The 20125-nt window shown below is 34.6% G+C and overlaps 1 protein-coding gene across 5 annotated transcripts in view; it reads right to left on the minus strand.

Moving 5' to 3' along the window:
• Positions 1–20125, minus strand: part of LOC140156058 (uncharacterized) — a 57112-nt gene that overhangs the window by 15640 nt on the left and 21347 nt on the right. For 3 of the 5 annotated variants that reach the window (XM_072179174.1, XM_072179175.1, XM_072179171.1), the window contains exons 1-2: positions 14593–15036; positions 12523–12655 (exon numbers count right to left, since the gene is read on the minus strand). The gene's annotated coding sequence lies outside the window, so the exon portion shown is untranslated. Of the gene's footprint in view, positions 1–1094; positions 1255–12522; positions 12656–14592; positions 15037–20125 lie in introns of those variants that run through there. The other 2 variants (XM_072179172.1, XM_072179173.1) reach the window with 2 other exon arrangements.

Raw genomic sequence — 20125 nt, forward strand, 5'->3', positions numbered from 1 at the left:
CACGTAGCACCAAATTGAAATACCTATGAATATGACCTTCATGCCCATTTTACACTGTAACTCAGAATACAATTGAGGACATTTACAACTCATGCTGTACGGTCACATATGATAAATACTAATAGTAAATTGTCATACACAATTATTACCAGGTACAAACAAAACGAACATTGAAATGTGCGCTTATCAGCAAATATAACCACATTTCGCTATTATATAAATGATATAAAAATGTCAAACAACTAAAATAAAATGATAGTAACAACAAAATATAGGAAAATATCCCATGCACAATTTCTTGTTTTCCTTCCGGCAACCAAAGCACTAAATTTAAATGGCCTTGTGTTTGCGGTAAGTGTTTGATTTCATTTCGTTATCGTCCTAATCTCTATACTTTTCATATAATAATATATACTAGTAATATAGGATTCAATGGGTAAAGGTGTAGTAATATTAATGTGGCGTGCTTTTAATAACAGGAACGGCCTATGTTTCTACATACGTATAAACCACGGTGTTTATATGTATACGTGTACGACATACTAACAAGTTCGTTTCCCCTTTTTAATTAAACAATTTGACATACAAAAAACAATGTGTTACCGATTCAAAAATAAAATGATATCGTTATTAGGGCTATAATTTGACGGCAATGCCCCAAAATCATGACAAAGAAATCAAAAGAAAGAAGAAAGAAAGAAAGAAAGAAAAAAAGAAAGAAAGAAAGAAAGAAAGAAAGAAAGAAAGAAACGTGACTGACATGATTATACAATAAAACCCTGTAAACGTCATAAGAGTGAAAAATTTAATTATAACAGGCTCAGCGCTATATTACATGCACGTAAAACGAAATCTGTTTTATGTAATACGTATTTTCTGGTCAAGTATCAATATATTATATACACTCACATAAAACAGTGTGAACGAGAAAAAAATAAGCGTAGATATATCAGTACTAGCGTAAGAGAGATACAATATTTAACGTAAAATCGTTAGACCCGATTCAAAGAAAGCACCGATCGTGACGTTACTAATGGTTCACAAGCGGTTGTTAAAACGATTTCTACAATTTATTTTAACAGAAAAATGCCTACCATTGAAAATACGTCGACGACAGAAAATCTCCATACCATATCGTCAGCTGCCGATTACGGAGAACATGATCTTTGTTAAATGCCGGTCATACTGCATGTATATATATATCTATATATATATGTAACTATCAATTTGCCTTGTATACGTACACACACATGCACTCATGATGTCTTTAATCGGAAATTCTTAACGGTTAACTTAAAGGTACACTCGGACGTGTTCAGAGGTAAAAATTTATCTCGATACGTGACGTTTCATCAATGCCAGCATTTTGTGTTCCAGGTCAGATTGTTGGATCGTACAGTATATAAATACATGCAGCATACCAGCTATATGGTAAACCCTCGTGCATGGGTATGATGGGGAAAACAAAAAATGTTTTATTGTATTTTTTTCACTAAAATGAACATGATACCTTTAAGGTGAATATGATATGACAGACTTCAATTATTTATAAATCCATATACCAGGCTTATAATATTGGGGTTAGCTTTATGCTTCTGCAGTGTTTTCATTTTTTCTGGATGCTGTTTTATCACAACAAGCCGATCTCCATTCCGTAACAAAAGACCATATTTTTTCATGATAATACCAGGGCCCCAGGACCAGGGCTAAACGAGCAAAACAATGAAACCAAAAACTTTAATACACTAACAGACAATTCCACAATGCACAATATATCGGCCTACGGTACGCTATATTTGTATAAACTTGTATATAGGGCTCGATACTGAATGGTGTCATCGGCCAACCCTAACCCCTCCGCACCCATGGACAAATGGAAGTTACACGAACGCAGGATTTAGAAGGGGGTACGCATCTTCCAAAAAATCTCTTTTTAAAGCCTTATACCACAAAAACAAGTGGACCATTTTCTCCTACTTTTGGACCTTTTTATTGGAAAAATAGCAAAAATGGACCTTTGAGGATTTTCGATGGCACCTGCGTACGGCCTTTCTAAAACGTGGGGTTCAACTTGGTGTGGTGAATTCTCACTTGAGACCCGATATAAACAAATATAATAGTGAGCGTATTATTTTGGATCGTAATTTGCGCTCACTGAACCATGCAGAAATCGAGCAGACTTGACCGAAGAAACAAATATCGTATAGTTCGTAAAGTTCATTGCATTTGAATTACAGGTTTTTAGTCAGCGCAATCTACCATCCATGCAACAATATGTTGACACAATCACTATGGAACTTGACAAAATAATTATAATTAAAATAATAACCAATATATCATTAACTTTGCATACTATAACTACCAATGTACCCCATGCATGGTTAAGGGGGTACTACACCCCTCTATAAATGTATGTCTATTTTTGCATTTTTCTCAAAAACTAATCACACACTGGTAACAAAAAGTTATGTATATTATTGGGGCAAGGAATCAATTACTACACTGGAATTTCAGTGACCCAAGGCAAGCAGTTCGTTATTTATGATACGAAATAAGGTACCGCTATAAGGATGTACCTAATTTCCTATCATATATACGGAACCGCTTGTCTTGAGTCACTGAAATTTCAGTGTAGTAATTGGATTCCTTGCCCCAATAATATACATAACTTTTGTTACCACTGTGTTATTATTTTTTGAGAAAAATGCAAAAATAGTCACAAATTTACCACAGGGGTGTAGTACCCCCTTAATGGTTGTAATCATAAAAATAAACACATATTATAGCTATGACGTGTTTCTTTACACAATAAATAGCGTGAAATAGAGAGGGGAGAGAGAGAGAACTATAGAGAGAAAGAGAAAGGGATGGGGAGAATAGAATGGGAGGGAAATAAAGAGAAAGGCGACACGCATATTCATTTTTTGATACAAATCATTCAACATGCGATTTTATGTTCATATGTACAGTTTATGCCATTACAATACAAACCATATAACAGGAACAAAAATCAATAACCATCATTATTTTATATATTACATATATATTTTTTTTATTATGTTCTAGGCCATAACTTGGCACATTGGCCCTATGCCTAAATTCGTCATAATTTGATTCTATATCGCAATTGAATGTATAACACCCGATGATGCTATTATTCATTCCCGTTTGCCATAACCATAACTGGGGCCGATCATGGTTGTAGCGCGAGTCGTTGATATATTAAATACTTAATACTAGTATGCGTCAGCTTTTAATATTAATTCTCCCAGATTACTTTAATTACATCTTGCTTAATTATATCTGTTAAATACATATCATATAGCCATTGCAGTCGGGCCGCTTGTTACATATAACATTATATTCGTGCATATCTGAGAACTGTGTAAAATATTTTGTATTATGATTATAATTTCATCTTTTTTTTGTCATTTTTTGCATTATATTAGCGTGACAAAAATTGTTTTTAATCTGGTTAAAATTATTATGCTGTGTTACTTAGGCCGTCACTTTTAAACATTTCACTTAATTCTATTGCATGTAATTTCCGTGCAATATCCCTTTTGTACAATGTCCATCGTGTGCCTATATAGCACTCTTAATGATGTATAAAATTCAATTGGCATTAGGTCTTAGCTTGTTTTTACGTATTTATATTTTTAACTGTAAAGTAACTGTAACTGAAAATAAATAACAATAATAATAATAATAATAATAATAATAATAATATTAATAATTATTATTATTATCATTATTATTTATTATGCAGGTACAAGGATTATTAAAAATGAAACTTTGTATCTCTAATTTAGAAGCAACGTCATACTTCGTTAAACATTGAAAGTATATAGTTGGTATTGCCGATTTGTCGCGCACATTCAGTTTATTACACATTTAATGGCCAGGTGTTGCCAATACTATATGAAGACAAAAATGTATACATTACTCGGAATTGAATTATTAAATTAAGGCCACGTAAATTTAAAAGTTTAAAAATTCGTGCCACGTCTACATCTTTTTGGACAAGTGAGGAGGGAGGGAGTTTTTGTAAATTAACAAAATACAGCAGTTTTCACGTAAAATGAACATTGCTAGCCGTTTCCAGCATCTACCAAGAAAACGATGAGGCATTTAAAAAGTTTATAAGGCCATGTTAGAGTTCCACAAAACACTTGCAAGTGATACGCGCAAATGCACTTAATTGTTTATCAGCATCCATATAAAGTAGTAAAAACTTAAATTTAAAGTAAAAATTGAAAATAAAAAACAAATATCGACTGATCCCAGAATTTTATATGGTTTTTTTATGTCTTTTAATGCAATCAATGCAAATGTAATATTTCATGTAATTTCGCCTACGGGCCACAAATTGAATATGTGGGCCTTCTACTGGTGTCTTGCTGCTGTAGAGGTCCTGGTAGAAATATTCAACTCAATACATATTCCATCCTGGTCCGTTATTATTTCCCCATTTTGCCGGGCAACCATCTGTGATCTCCCGCGTGTTCCTGCATGTGTAGCTTCTGCCTTTTCCAGCTGTTAATGCCTATGTCTTGACAAAATAAATGACTCCGTATAGAATAGTAGTGATAGTTCTTACCATGAATACTGTATGACAAATGTATATTTTGTACATAATAGAGAGGTTGCGATTTCCAAACGGCGTGATCGTACGCCTATCTATTCAAAATCACTCTCCTGTAACGGAGCGAGGTCGATTATTTAGCCAGTAGGGCCTATTGAAGACTCTCCACGTACGAAATGAACGTTTGAACAACGTAGAAAATGTAACAAATGTGTCCGTTTGACAATAATTTTAATAATTTTAAAGACAGTCAAGGATATTGAACATACGAAGGAAAGTATAACTATTAATAATATGATCCAATTTGTTTGTATGAAATCAATAAAAAAAGCAAAAGTGAGGGTGTGTGAAAATTTGACTTCCTTCATACGCATGGCTCATACGTAGAGATTGTCCATTGAAATACGTGTGAGATCGGCCGTATATAGAGAGAGATTTGCATCTTCGGGTGTAAACGCACGGAGGACGTTGAAATTGACAGCTTCGTGGCGTAGCGTGGGTCATCATATTGTGTGGGTGTATGTGTGGGGACCGTTCACGATTGAGTCTGATGGGGGGGGCGGGCACAAGCCGTTTTTCGGCAATCCGTGAATATGGCACCTCTCGCCCCTTTTTAGGCCAATGCTTTTTTTACTATTTACCCAGCAAACCATTGTTGAGCCTATTCCGCTTTCATGTTCAACAAACTCCAGAAAAAGAATGAGGCCATATATTGTTGATATCTTTGGCTGATTTCGAATGATAATGTCACAAAATCGCAAATTTTAAGTTCAAAATACACGGCTTTAGGGTGAACTACTAACAGGCTATGTTAACACATTATTTTATGACAATGACAAAGGTACCAAAATCTGATTTTTGATGATTTTTACGATCGCCCGGATGAGCAAATCACTGAATGGGCCTTTAAGTGAACCGTGTCCATGTTGTATAACAATAGCCATCGAGGGACTGGCGTTCTGATTGATTGATCCATAATAAGAAACGTTATCTTTCAATCCGATGGATCTTCCACACAAAGATTCCCTAAACATGTATTTCTCACTCAAGAGTAACGGGTTCATGGTGCCCACGGGTCTATGGGAGAGTTTTGTTGTGAGAATCGACATGTATATTACACGTATAACGCTAGTCAGTCGATGGTTTTTTAGTTACACTTCATAATTCATTTTCTCGGTCAAATGAAAAGCAATAATTTTCATTCTTCGGTTAATGTTTGAAACGCAAAAAAAATTAATTCAGAAAAAAACTCGCGGGCGAAGTTGAGGCCTGTAAAAATCCAACATTTACACTGAAAGACAAAATTTCATGCCTAATTCTATGATATCCAGTCATTCTGTTTTTAACTGACATTACTGAAGAAAAAAAAATATTGCTTTATATTTGACCGAGAAAATGAATTTCATAGCAAAAAGGTATATCTCTGAGTTGGGCTGATTTCAACATGACATCGATGGACTTTAAGCGCGATTATGCATAACAAAAGAAGCTGGTCAGTAGTGTACTGAGTGATTAGGCCTATAAAATTGTTTGTTAAAAAATAGGGTAGGTAGGGATTTATTATTTATTTATTTATTTATTTATTTTTATTTACTTTTTTCCACTTTTTAAAAGCTGTAAATTGCGTTTAATTTTTTAATTAAAAAAAATCAGGATCGGGCCTACTTTTAGGGACGGCCGGGTTACGTCAATTAAACAATTTATTATTTAGGCCTTACTGCGCAAAAAGCTTGCTTAGCTAAAGCCACATGCAGAGCTCTACAGCTATTATAACATCACGAAAGTGGATATAGGTGTCGCAATAAGAAATGATAAAGAAAATAATGTTTCATCATTCAAGCTTGACTTGATCTCATGAAGTGGATCAAAGAAGATCAGATAACGGCAACGCTATATACTGTTTTAATATTATATTAATAAAGATACTTGATTTAATTTAAAAGAAGTGAGCCGGACAAGTTGTAACGTGTTATTCATTGTATAATATACGCTAAGTCGGGTAAACTCGTGCCGTTGTTTAAATGTATAACACGAGACGTGTATTTCCTGAGCTTCTTTTAAGAGAAACCGAAATCTTTCTTTTCTGATCGTATAACGGACATTATAATGATATTAATCCTGTAGATATGGTGAAATATTGAAACGGTAGCATTTATAAATGCGTCACATTGTAATTATAAAGGCTATAAGAATGTAAGAACAAAAGCGGAGGAGAAAAACTTTTAGAAAAAATAATTAATGTTGAGGTTTTGAAAGAAAAAAAGCCGTGTAATCATGTTTACTGTCGTCATACCGCAATCATTTTAGATATGGTATCGTTTCGTTAGTTTTCTTGGCACAAACACTATTGGCAAAGGCCATAGACTATAAAGCATATTATTTTAAGGTCAAGGATGTCGCTATTGTTCTTTTTACAATGTTGTTGAAAGCAGCGCGCGTAAACCGCAAGAATTAACTAACACATCAGGCAAACATATAACAACAATAATAATATAACAACAACAATGTAATAATAATAATAATAATAATAATAATAATAATAATAATAATAATAATAAACTATAATAAACAATATGTAATAATCAAAATGAAAACACAAATGGACACACAATACAATTTATTGAGAAATAATACTCCAAAGCGGTTGTATGCAGTAATTGTCTTTTCGTAAAAGAACCTCATTGCAAAAAATACAATCTCTAAATTTTAATGTTAACAATTTAAACTAGAGCTGCTGTGGTTGAAGAGTCACGAGCACCAGGCGGTGAATTTTGAATTCGATGGCCAAGATCGTTGCACTCATTGCACACTCCATTTCTTTCAAACAAGTGATTTTTCTTACCAATACTCGCAACGAAAGAGGGTAATTTTGCCCCGGGAATTTGGCCCGATGACCTCTGGATGACATTTGACACCAATTACACATACGGACATCCAGTTCACATTGGACTTTCACCATTGCAAACAACATAATACTTTTAAAGCCAATGGCTCTTCTGAACAATTCTGTGATAGTCAAAGAAGGTTATGGCCGCCACCGATGCACGACCTTAAGGTCCGTTCATACTACCACCGCATTTGCGATGCGTTGCTTTGCGATGCCGATATATCGATTACTTTTTGCCGCAACTCAGCGCAACTCGTCGCATTTCCAAGTTAAAATGTATTTAACTTTATTGCGATATCGCAATGCAGTAGTTTGCAGTACGATGCAGTGCGGCAACGCAACGCATCGCAAATGCGGTGGTAGTATGAACGGACCTTTAGACTCCCACCAATGTAAAGACTGCACAAAAAGTAACGCAGCTGTTACAAATACGCCTATAGTTTCGAAAGTAATAATTGTTTTCAAATATAGAAAGAAGAATGATTTATTTACCCGTATTTCGATACCCCATTAGTCCAATTTTGTATCAATATTAATAACACAGCAGTGTTAAATAAAAATAGCCGAATTAAAAAGTTGCAGCTATTTGTATTAATTTGAAGTCAGCGCGAAGATAAAAGAGAGTTTGCGAAATGAAGTTTAAAAATTCACTTCAACTGCAACTTCAGAAATATCGATTGGATTTCTTGCTCAAATTTACTTAAACGCTAACGTATGATTGGTTACTGCACCAAAAGCATCTTTGTCGCTTAAACTCGGGACATGTGTATCAATGTGCGTTCAAAAGAAGGGCATGTGTAAGAGCTTGTAACCGACTACATCCAAATGTCTCTCTTTTGTTTAGTCAAGTGGTTATTAGTCCCACTTCAAGACAAAAGACTCTACCTTAGGCGCTTCGTTTGAAACATGAATGAACTCGCGACCACTCAACAAGGATTATGTCGGGACCCAGCGCTAATCTCCTTATCATATTGTTTTGAAACTAGCTATATGTTTCAATTAATATTCTTACGATAGTTATCTAAGGCTTATATTATTTAAGGCTCAATTATTAAATTTAACGTCAGCTTTGTCAAATTCATATTTCTATTTTACAACGCAAAGTGTAATGAAATACCAATTCTTTATTTCTTTCACCTTATCAATCTCTCTCCACTTCCCCTCCCCCCTCCCCTACCTTCTCCATATTCACCCCTCCCTCTTCCCTCCATCTTTACTCTCTCTCTCTCTCAAACTTGACCCCCTCCTATAATACTCCACTCGCACACCAGTTTCCCCATCCCCAGTGACATTGTCTGCAGGGTGTTTCTGTTAGGAGGGCATGGGGTAGGCGACTTTCAAAGGGAAACATATTTACAAAATGGGCAAAATATGGCGAAAAAATGCCTAAAAACGTAAAATATCACGGCGGCTAGGATCCAACAAGGAAGGGTTAAGAAGGAGGACAAGATGTCCCATGGGAAGCTGTCCCCCCCTTTCGCTACCGCCACTGCAGCTCCCTGTCCACTTCCAATGCCCTCATTCTCCTCCACATCCACTCGTACCAGGCACAACCTATGACATGTTATATTTATAAATATAATGCACCAGCTATACTCTTCCAGAAGTATGTTACACTGCTCGCTCCAGTAGAAATAGGCATTTTATACGGGAACTTAATCCCCTCGCCGTTGAAGTTTTCATTGAACGCGATTTCGCAAACTGATTTTTTACGTCATAATCACAGGTATATACCAAACTTGACGTTTGGAACAAAATTTGTTTAACCTAATTCAAATACAAATTTTCAACAACATGTGGTGCGTTTTTTACACAAACCAAATTAAATTTCCAATAATTGGTCTTTTATCTAGATAATACATAACAGGTAATTTTGCAGTTTATGAGGAAATAGGGAAACTAATGTCCTTAAAACGTATCTTCGTTTATATTTTACTGCTCACTATTCACCGTTGAAGTGATTTTCGCGTTCACCTCGACTTGTACTTCTAAAGGCTTTAATGGCAGAGTAGTTTTGAATATAGATAATCAGAGATAATCATCTATAATCCTCTAGACGTTGCAGTTTCTGCTTCTTCCGCATTTCGCAAACTCTCTAATAGCGGGTTATACCATAGATGAACTCCTGGATGGGGCAGCTTTAATTAGCATGAGGCCGCATTGATATGTAAATAGCGTATTGTTATTTAAATTTGTGCCCAGACGTATTGAGGGCGACAGTCATGTTATCCAGACGGAGAATGGCTGCATATGCCGGGCTTGTCAAATTGCTGAGTGAAGGCTGATAATCACCTTTCTGTATAGGTAATAAGCTAGTATATTTCGTGTACCAGTTGGTTAAAACAAAAAAAATAGTATCATATTAAATATATTAAGTGTATAAACTTTGAAATTTACATGAATTTGAAGAGCAGAGCTTCGAAATCTAGCTAAGTCAGGTGGTGTGAAATTCTGCTACGTGACCCCCTCTGCGTGGTAGAATTATATTCATAAAACATTGAATTTAACAGATATCATGGGCAGCCAACCACGATTTTTCAGCATTTAAAATATATATTAATTAACAAAGATAAATAATAAAGAGTACAAATTGCATTTAACTAGTAAACAAGCCTGAAATCTTAAAATGTTGCCACGTGATTTACCGAACACATGATATGTCACATGTGACCACTATTCAGATTCACCATAAATATTTGGAGTATTGTTGCACCGCTTGCACATACACTGTGCATTTCTTTACCTCCGTATAAAATCAATAATTCATGCTGGGAGCCAAGTAACATTCTGTCTGCTTAGTGCATATTGGTATTTTATTTTACTTGAGAGCATAATAGAAATACATAAAACGAATAAGGCGCCATGATGGAAGGTCAGGTCGGGTATCAAAGGTTATCGTAACTTCAAATACTACTTGCATTTCACACCTTGCCTCTATCACATATTTCCTTCATATTATTGACAGCAAGTCCTAATTTTGACTTTGCTATTGCAAAATATCATTTCATATCAAATTAGTAGACTTTCTTTGAAAAAACATATCACTGGTGCCTGATGGGAATACCCGTCTGCCATTTCATTAAACTGGATCGTTTTCGCCTGGTTTGTGCCCAGATGTATTGGGGCGCGCTATACTCTCATTGAACAGGCAAAGTTCGCAAAACGAACAACGTTCCTATTTGCCAATATCAATTAACATGATCCAAGGGGTCGAACATGAATTATTCATAACGGATAGATAACTGGCCTCACTTTCAAGCTGGTAAACCAGCGGAATTTTTCATAGGTTTTGCGTTGCTAATAGAACAACCGTGAATTTAGTGTCACCCCCTTGGTTATACGTGCCACAATGCTTGCGTAATAACCACTGATCCCTGTAAACTGCAACTTTTAACTTTAATTCGGGTATTTTCTTTAAAAGAACTGCTGTGTTGTTAATATTGAGTGACATTGGCCAAATGGGGTATCAAAATGCGCGTAAATAAATCAGCCTTCTGTCTAGGTTGTGAAAACAACTTAGTTCTGAAGCTGTAGACGTATTTATAACAGCTGCGTTACCACACGTTCTATCGGCACAGACCTGTTATACATACCGTTGGTCACCAGATTGACAATGACCGGGGCAAAGACTACTGAACAAGGCTGTGGACGTGAACTTGCCCGTTTCGACTCAAATATCTGAAAAAACACCCCAAAACAAACAAACAAAAAACAAAACAAAAAACACAAAAAAAAACCCCAAAAAAACCAACAACAACAAAAAACATGGTCGCTGTTTTTTTTTATTAATTACATATTTTGGATATTCAACATATGTGTTTTATTTATGTTTAATTGCGGTATAAACGCATAAAATCGTTAATTACTCACAAAGTCTGACTGGAATTATGCATTTGTTTTTGTTAATTTCGGCATCGTAAACATATTAGACGCCAGCAGCTGTGTACGTGTATATTCCGTACCCAGTGCCGTTGGAAACGGTCGGCATCAAAGAGTATTAACTCAGTGTCATCCTGTGAGGGAGCATACCACTAAATAATCGCCCCATTGAAAAACGTGTAAAAATACCGGTTTTCTTTGCTTATTCGGAGATATTTTATGATAACCAGTCGACTGCAAATCGATGAAAGTTTAACATAATTATGTTTCAATACGCTGGCGAAGTTACGTAATAATCGGATTAACTACCATAGCAATAGGTCAAAACAATTTTTGAATATACCGCGCTGAACTGATACGTTCACGCGGTACCTCTGCATTGAACCATATCATGCTGATCACTTGCACCTGTAAGATTAGTATCTTTGAAAAGACCAGTATTGTATTCAATCTATGATTGCAGACATACACAGGTGATTAGTTCAACCTGCTTGTAGTGCAGCGCGAATTGTTTTGACCTATTGCTATGGTAGTTAATCCGATTAATTACGTAACTTCGCCAGCGTATGTATGGTAGTCTTCCACCTCGTTTTCCCGGTAGGAGACACTAAACAGCGCCCTCACTGTTTTCGACATTTCCTCAAGACTGCAAACCGGTTTCTCTATACCTATTATTTAATTCGCGGACATTATTTTCTCCATAATTAAAAAAATGTGAATTTTTTGGTGATCCGAATTCATGCATAGGCTTTACACTTTCATTAAGCTATAAATCGCTACTCTCTCTCTGATTATGAAAGCAGCCCATAATACCTCAAAAACCTTTTGTATTTTACCGGAACTCAGTAGGGTTGCACAAATGACGCATTAATTTAGGGATGAAATCAAAACTCGACCGGCGGTCGACCGCAGGTTCCGTCCGGTTGGAGCCGGTTTCTATTGTTCTAAACAATGGACCGCGGTTCAGCCGCCGGTAACCATAATAATAATAATAATAATAATAACAATAATAATAATAATAATAATAATAAAACGTATCGACCAACCGTTAAGCGTGGCACCTAAAGGGCAAGTCAACTATTTGTTTAGCCTAATCTTATCTTTTAATGATAGAAATGTGTACGACACATTTTAGAAAGACCAATAATCGGGTAAAGAGACAAATTCTTACTCGTGCTATCGATTGTGAGACTGTTGTCGTCGCCATGTTGACGGTAGTTATATCTTTTACCTCTGCATCGTCACTGGACTCATTGAGAATTGCTTCAATTAGACTATGGGTCTGTGTTGAATTTACTTTGTCACTGAAATGAAAATACAAAAATAATACAAAAAAGTCAATATAACAGATGTCATACAATTTCTTACTAACATGGGGGGGGGGGGCAGTGTAAGAACATGATGATACGCATCTTAAGACGTCACGTCAATTTACCGCGACCTCGTAAATCTGAAATTACGACGGCTGCGCAACCGTGTGCTGCACGTAGACATTCAAACTATAAGAAAGAAAGGTAAAAGTGCCGTACGTGATTTGAGTTAAGCACCTCATAATGAAAGTCCGTTAAGGGCTCTGGTATGAGTGTTTGGACGGTATTTTTATGGGACACATTAAACATATCGAATTGCATTCTGAATAAGAAGAATGTCCTTGTGATTATCAAATAATTTTGATATTTTGGAATTCGCGATATAGGGAATACACATTTTATGGCAAATGATTAAAAATTGATATTTTTCATATTTATCAGTCCTCGAAGTAAACTTTATACATGATATGTACTTTAAAAAGTGTATGAAGCTGGGATGAAAAGCCGACTATAAATTGAAAATTTTCGTATAGAAGATACGGATCCCCCAACACCCAAAACAATTAGGTCTTTTGGGGAACAAAATGTATATGGTAGGCCTACTGTGACGTTGAAGAGACTGTTGTATTTAAGAGTCAAGTTCCTATAATTTATATATACTACTGGGATGCCTGCTCTCCGCGCGGCTCCCGCCCCCGCCGCTAGCGATCACCGAACATGCATATGTGACAGTATAGTATGGCGATTGATACCATACCGAATTGCTATTTTAATCCCCCCCCCCCCCACACCGAGATAAACAAGAATATAAAAGTTGAAAATAAACATACTACTACAAATTCTAATGAACAATACATCGTTTAGTTTTTAGACTTCTTCCTCTCTTCAAAACTTTTCTTCGGTCACTCGTTGTTTCCCGCATTAGCATGGGTTTTCTTCTAGTCTTTTTTAATTTTACAAACTGAAAGTCTTTGTTTACTTCTTCCCATTTCCTTCTGGCAAGTTCTTCTTCCAATATGGTATCTGATAGTGGTTTTAATTACAAACTGAAAGTCTTTACGTGACGTCGCTAACGTTTCCCGTATATATTAGTTTTCATTAAAGGCCCATTCAGTGATTTGCTCATCCGGACGATCGTAAAAATCGTCAAAATTCAGATTTTGGTGGTACCTCTGTCATTGCCATAAATGTGCTAACATAGCCTGCTAGTGGACTCAGCCGAAAGCTGCGTATTTAAAATAAAATAAGACATTTTACATGAATGTGCAATATAGCCACATGTATTTGATTTGGGCTTCAATACTGCTGTATTATTCGTTTTTAGTCAAATTTTTTTCATTTTCAAAAATATCAAATGACAATTTAATTGAATGACTTATCCTTTAAGCAATTTATAAACAATTTTATTTATTTTACACTTGCGCTGGGACGGGCGCTGGGATCACTGAATGGGTCTTTAAATTATCATCGAGTGTAAAAAATGGTAGGGTATCGTAAAGTTTCATTTACGTAACACTATTTTCTGCATTTTTTCGAACCTGAAAGAGATTCACTATGTTCACCTAAAAAGCCGTTTTCATATGGACACCTATTATTACAAGCCGGATGGTGAATAGAAAACGAATGCCATGTCATCCGTTAATCTATATCATTTAATACGGAACCCTCGCCCGCAAAGATATAGTTGAAACGGATCGAATTTAAAGAGACCTTGACTACTTACGATTTAAATGTCGTATATATACATACAGCGATATAGCTTCTTTCATATCTCGTGCTCCGACGGCAATGTCAAATAAAACTTCATGAGTCTCACTCCAGAGAAAAATTTAATTCCCTATACAAACACAGTCCTGTATTACATTTGAAAATAGATATCTAACATCAATTAATTGTCCGTATAACTGCGTTAACACTTTATTTTGACATACCTTTTATACGCTGGTCCGAATTTCTGATCATCTTCGTAAGCCGCCGATGCGGTACATGGCTTGAACACCAACATTCCATACACTCACGACGGACGCACGTATTTCGACACACGCGATATTTATATATAAATCGTATACCTCTACCTACGTTCTACCACGCCTCGGTTCCTATAGAACTAGCTCAGTGCGTTTTAGGACTTCAATGCTTGCTTTAATACCGCAATAATTTCTGACCCGTAAAAAACTATAAAAATTATTTGAATACAAATACTGTAAATACATAATTATCGATGATCGACGCACGTAACATTCAAGTATGGAAAATTCAACCATAGGTCGGCGATAAATAAAAAAAAAAATGTATTCGGGCATAAAAGATGATGATCGTTGCTAATAATTACACCGCGGCGCACAGCGAGTTGAATGATTTAACTGTTTAGTGAGCGTGTTTCGCATGTTTCGTTCAAACTGCAAATTATTTTGCCTTATGCTTTATCGTTTACGGCGCTGTTATGTAGGTATTCATAGATATATCGACGTTAATTCACAACACGCCGGTGTGTTACTTGCGATAACACGGTCGATATGACTATATATATTGGATAAATGGAAATGATAGGTATTGTGCGGACTTTGGCTCCTGTCATTCAGCCATTTAAAATGTAAAGCGAGTTTCAAACACTCATTATATCATGGAAGAAAAATATCTTTCTTCCATGATTATATACATGTAAAATATCATTTCTGACAAACGTTTTGTTCTCTCTTTGAAATAAATAGATAAATAAATAAATATAGAAACCAACTAAATATATAAATAAATGTACGTAATTTGTTTAGACATTCTGGCCAAATCCAGTACATTAAGAATATAATTATGTAGTTTTCACTGATCACATTGTCCCCTTTTAATTTGGAGCCAAACAAATGAGGTTAAACGACGAAATTTGCTTTTTCATTCAGAATTCGTTTAATTCAGAATCTCGGATTTTGACAAAACTACAGCATCAGCACCCATGGTCTTGATGTTTGCAGGGTACGTTTCTTCAGAGAAGATGAGAATAGATTTCATCTTCTCTGGTTTCTTTAAAGGCTCATTCAGTGATTAGCTCAACCGGACGATCATAAAAAACATTTTGCCGTGCTAATCTAGACAAAAAGAAGTGTCTAAATTTCCCGCTAAATTTTACGGTCGTAATTCGCGATAAGTTGTACGGCTTCAATCGACTTGCGTTTGGTGTATAGGCACTTGGCTCGTGAAAATAGTCTAGCATTGAAATATATACCAACAATGTTGCCAAGTTATAAGCAAAAGTCTTTCACATGGCGTTGAAACGAGCGTCTGAAATAGCCAAATATCTCCGAAGAGGCGTGCAAGTGGCGATTTGGTCATCATGTTATATTGAAATGCAATCGCAAAGGAATTGCATTGCAGTGAAGATAATTTATTCTATTCACTCGTAACAATGACAATTGCTAATCTGATAATTGGTTGGGCATATATGCGAGTTTATTCTAAATGTTTATTTTTGCAGCTATTGTGTAATTTCTGTGTGAGGATTTTGTGCCGCACTCACATTACCGCCCTCTACAGTCTCTCCACATTTTTATCCTTTTTATTAGTTTGTGATTGGATTTTTTTTGTTTTACATTGTTTTGTGAGGCGATCATTTGCAGGAAAGATAAAAAAAAACCCCACTATTTTAAGCTTCGTATTATTTTGTCATTGGATTTCTTTTGTTTTATATTGTTTTGTGATGCGATCATTTGCAGGAGAGATTAAAAAAACCCCACTATTTTATAAGTTCTATTATTTTGTGATTGGATATCTTTTGTTTCATATTGTTTTTTGATGCGATCATTTGCAGGAGAGATTAAAAACCCACTATTTTATATTTTATATTATTTTGTGATTGGATATCTTTTGTTTCATATTGTTTTTTGATGCGATCATTTGCATGAGAGATAAACAAAACCACTATGTTATGTTTTGTATTATTTTGTGATTGGATTTCTTTTGTTTTATATTATTTTGTGAGGCGATCACTTGCAGGAGAGATAAAAATAACAATAGGCCTATGTTATGTTTTCTATTATTTTGTGATTGGATTTCTTTTGTTTTATATTGTTTTGTGAGGCGATCACTTGTAGGAGAGGTAAAAAACCACTATGTTCTGTTTTGTATTATTTTGTGATTGGATTTCTTTTGTTTTATATTGTTTTGTGAGGCGATCACTTGCAGGAGAGATAAAAACCCCACTATGTTATGTTTTGTATTATTTTGTGATTGGATTTCTTTTCTTTTATATTGTTTTGTGAGGCGATCATTTGTATGAGAGATAAAAAAAAGCCACTATGTTATGTTTTGTATTATTTTGTAATTGGATTTCTTTTGTTTTGTATTGTTTTGTGAGGCGATCGTTTTTAGGAAAGAAAAAAAAAATCTTGATGTTATGTTTTCTATTATTTTGCGAGTATTTTTGTTTGTTTTATATTGTTTTGTGATGCGATCATTTATAGGAGAGATTAAAAAACCACTGTCATGTTTTGTATTATTTTGTGTTATGTTTTGTAGTATTTTGTGATTGGAGTTCTTTTGTTTTATATTGTTTTGTGATGCGATCATTTGCAAGAGAGATAAAAACAAAACCCACTATGTTATGTTTTGTATTATTTTGTGATTGGATTTCTTATATTGTTTTGTGAGGCGATCATTTGCAGGAGAGGTAAAAAAACCACTATGTTATGTTTTGTAATATTTTGTGATTGGGTTTCTTTTGTTTTATATCGTTTTATGATGTGATCATTTGCAGAAGATATAAAAAAAACACCACTATGTTATGTTTTGTATTATTTTGTGATTAGATTTCTTTTCTTTTATATTGTTTTGTGATGCGATCATTTGCAGGAGAGATAAAAAACCCACTATGTTATGTTTTCTATTATTTTGTGATAGGATTTCTTTTCTTTTATATTGTTTTGTGAGGCGATCGTTTTTGCAGGACATATAAAAACCCCACTATGTTATGTTTTGTGTTATTAGAAAACCACTGTTATGTTTTGTATTATTTTGTGATTGGATTTCTTTTGTGTTATATCGTTTTATGATGCGATCATTTGCAGGAGAGATGAAAAAAAAAACCCTATGTTATGTTTTATATTTTTTGAGATTGGATTTCTTTTCTTTTATATTGTTTTGTGATGCGATCATTTGTAGGAGAGATAAAAAACATTATGTTATGTTTTCTATTATTTTGTGATTGGATTTCTTTTGTTTTATATTGTTTTGTGAGGCGATCATTTTTAGGAAAGAAAAAAATCTTGATGTTATGTTTTCTATTATTTTGTGAGTAGTTTTCTTTGTTTTACATTGTTTTGTGATGCGATCATTTATAGGAGAGATTAAAAAACCACTGTTATGTTTTGTATTATTTTGTGATTGGATTTCTTTTCTTTTATATTGTTTTGTGAGGCGATCATTTGCAGGAGAGGTAAAAACCACTATGTTCTGTTTTGTATTATTTTGTGATTGGATTTCTTTTGTTTTATATTGTTTTGTTAGGCGATCACTTGCAGGAGAGATAAAAAAACCACTGTTATGTTTTGTGTTATTTTGTGATTGGATTTCTTTAGGAAAGAAAAAAATCTTGATGTTATGTTTTCTATTATTTTGTGAGTAGTTTTCTTTGTTTTATATTGTTTTGTGATGCGATCATTTATAGGAGAGATTAAAAAACCACTGTTATGTTTTGTAGTATTTTGTGATTGGATTTCTTTTGTTTTATATCGTTTTATGATGCGATCATTTGCAGGAGATATAAACAAAAACCACTATGTTATGTTTTGTATTATTTTGTGATTAGATTTCTTTTCTTTTATATTGTTTTGTGAGGCGATCATTTGCAGGAGAGATAAACAAAACCCACTGTTATGTTTTCTAGTATTTTGTGTTATGTTTTGTAGTATTTTGTGATTGGAGTTCTTTTGTTTTATAACGTTTTATGATGCGATCATTTGCAGGAGATATTAAAACAAACACCACTATGTTATGTTTTGTATTATTTTGTGATTAGATTTCTTTTCTTTTATTTTGTTTTGTGAGGCGATCATTTGCAAGAGAGGTAAAAATAAAACCCACTATGTTATGTTTTGTATTATTTTGTGATTGGATTTCTTATTATATTGTTTTGTGAGGCGATCATTTGCAGGAGAGGTAAAAAAACCACTATGTTATGTTTTGTATTATTTTGTGATTGGATTTCTTTTGTTTTATATCGTTTTATGATGCGATCATTTGCAGGAGATATAAAAAATCACCACTATGTTATGTTTTCTATTATTTTGTGATTGGATTTCTTTTGTTTTATATTGTTTTGTGATGGGATAATTTGCAGGAGAGATAAAAAACCCACTATGTTATGTTTTCTATTATTTTGTGATTGGATTTTTTTGTTTTATATTGTTTTGTGAGGCGATCGTTTTTAGGAAAGAAAAAAATCTTGATGTTATGTTTTCTATTATTTTGTAAGTAGTTTTCTTTGTTTTACATTGTTTTGTGATGCGATCATTTATAGGAGAGATTAAAAAACCACTATGTTATGTTTTGTATTATTTTGTGATTGGATTTCTTTTGTTTTATATTGTTTTGTGAGCATGGTGAGGTTATGTTTTCTATTATTTTGTGAGTGGTCTATGTATAAGGTTGGGCATTAAAACCTTTTCCTCGTCGAAACTGGACTATATTTCCCTTTGGGGGTCTTTGTTATGATTTATAATACTGGTTACATGTCACAACCATTTCCAATGCTGCATTGGTGTATTTAATATATTTGCTGCTTTTTTATTGATTGTTTTGTGAGGGAACAGTCTTTTAGTTCTATAGAAATGCGAGGCTGTAGAAAAAAAATCTGATTTTTTTTACACCATAGAGCTGATTTTGTCAGGCATTGATCAAAATGATAAATTTCACAAAAAGGAGGGGGATATAATTGAGACTGATAGACTGAACTTGTGACAAGTGAGGGCATGGGCGAGTGAGAAAAAGGAGAGGGAGAGACGGAAAGACTAGAAAAAGATGAACATGAGAGAAGAGAGATTGCCGGGTAGGGTTATTGATTCGGAGGGGGAGGGCGGAATAGGGTGTACTACATTGATACAAAAAGGTCAGGAGGAAAAGGCGATACAGGCCCGTAGCCAGGATTTATTGGGCGCGATCGGCTCAAAAGTGGACCTTTTGTGATTTAAGGGCTGCTTTTCAACGTTTTTACAGAAAAAAAGTGGACCTTTTCATTCGAATTGGCAATTGAATACCTGAGTGGAAGAAGGGCCCAGGGCCCAACTCCATCAAAACTGTTTTTGAGATATTAAGAAAAAACTTAATATTTGGAAAAGTTTTATAGACAGAATGTTTTCATCTTCAGGGGACCTTTAATACATGATGATACAACATTAGATATATTCAAAATTATATATGTTTCCATGGCAACGGTACAGGTCTTAATACGAGCTGGAGTTGGGCCTCCTTCCACTAATA

This window comes from Amphiura filiformis, chromosome 6, assembly GCF_039555335.1.
Source record: "Amphiura filiformis chromosome 6, Afil_fr2py, whole genome shotgun sequence".
NCBI classification, from domain to species: domain Eukaryota; kingdom Metazoa; phylum Echinodermata; class Ophiuroidea; order Amphilepidida; family Amphiuridae; genus Amphiura; species Amphiura filiformis.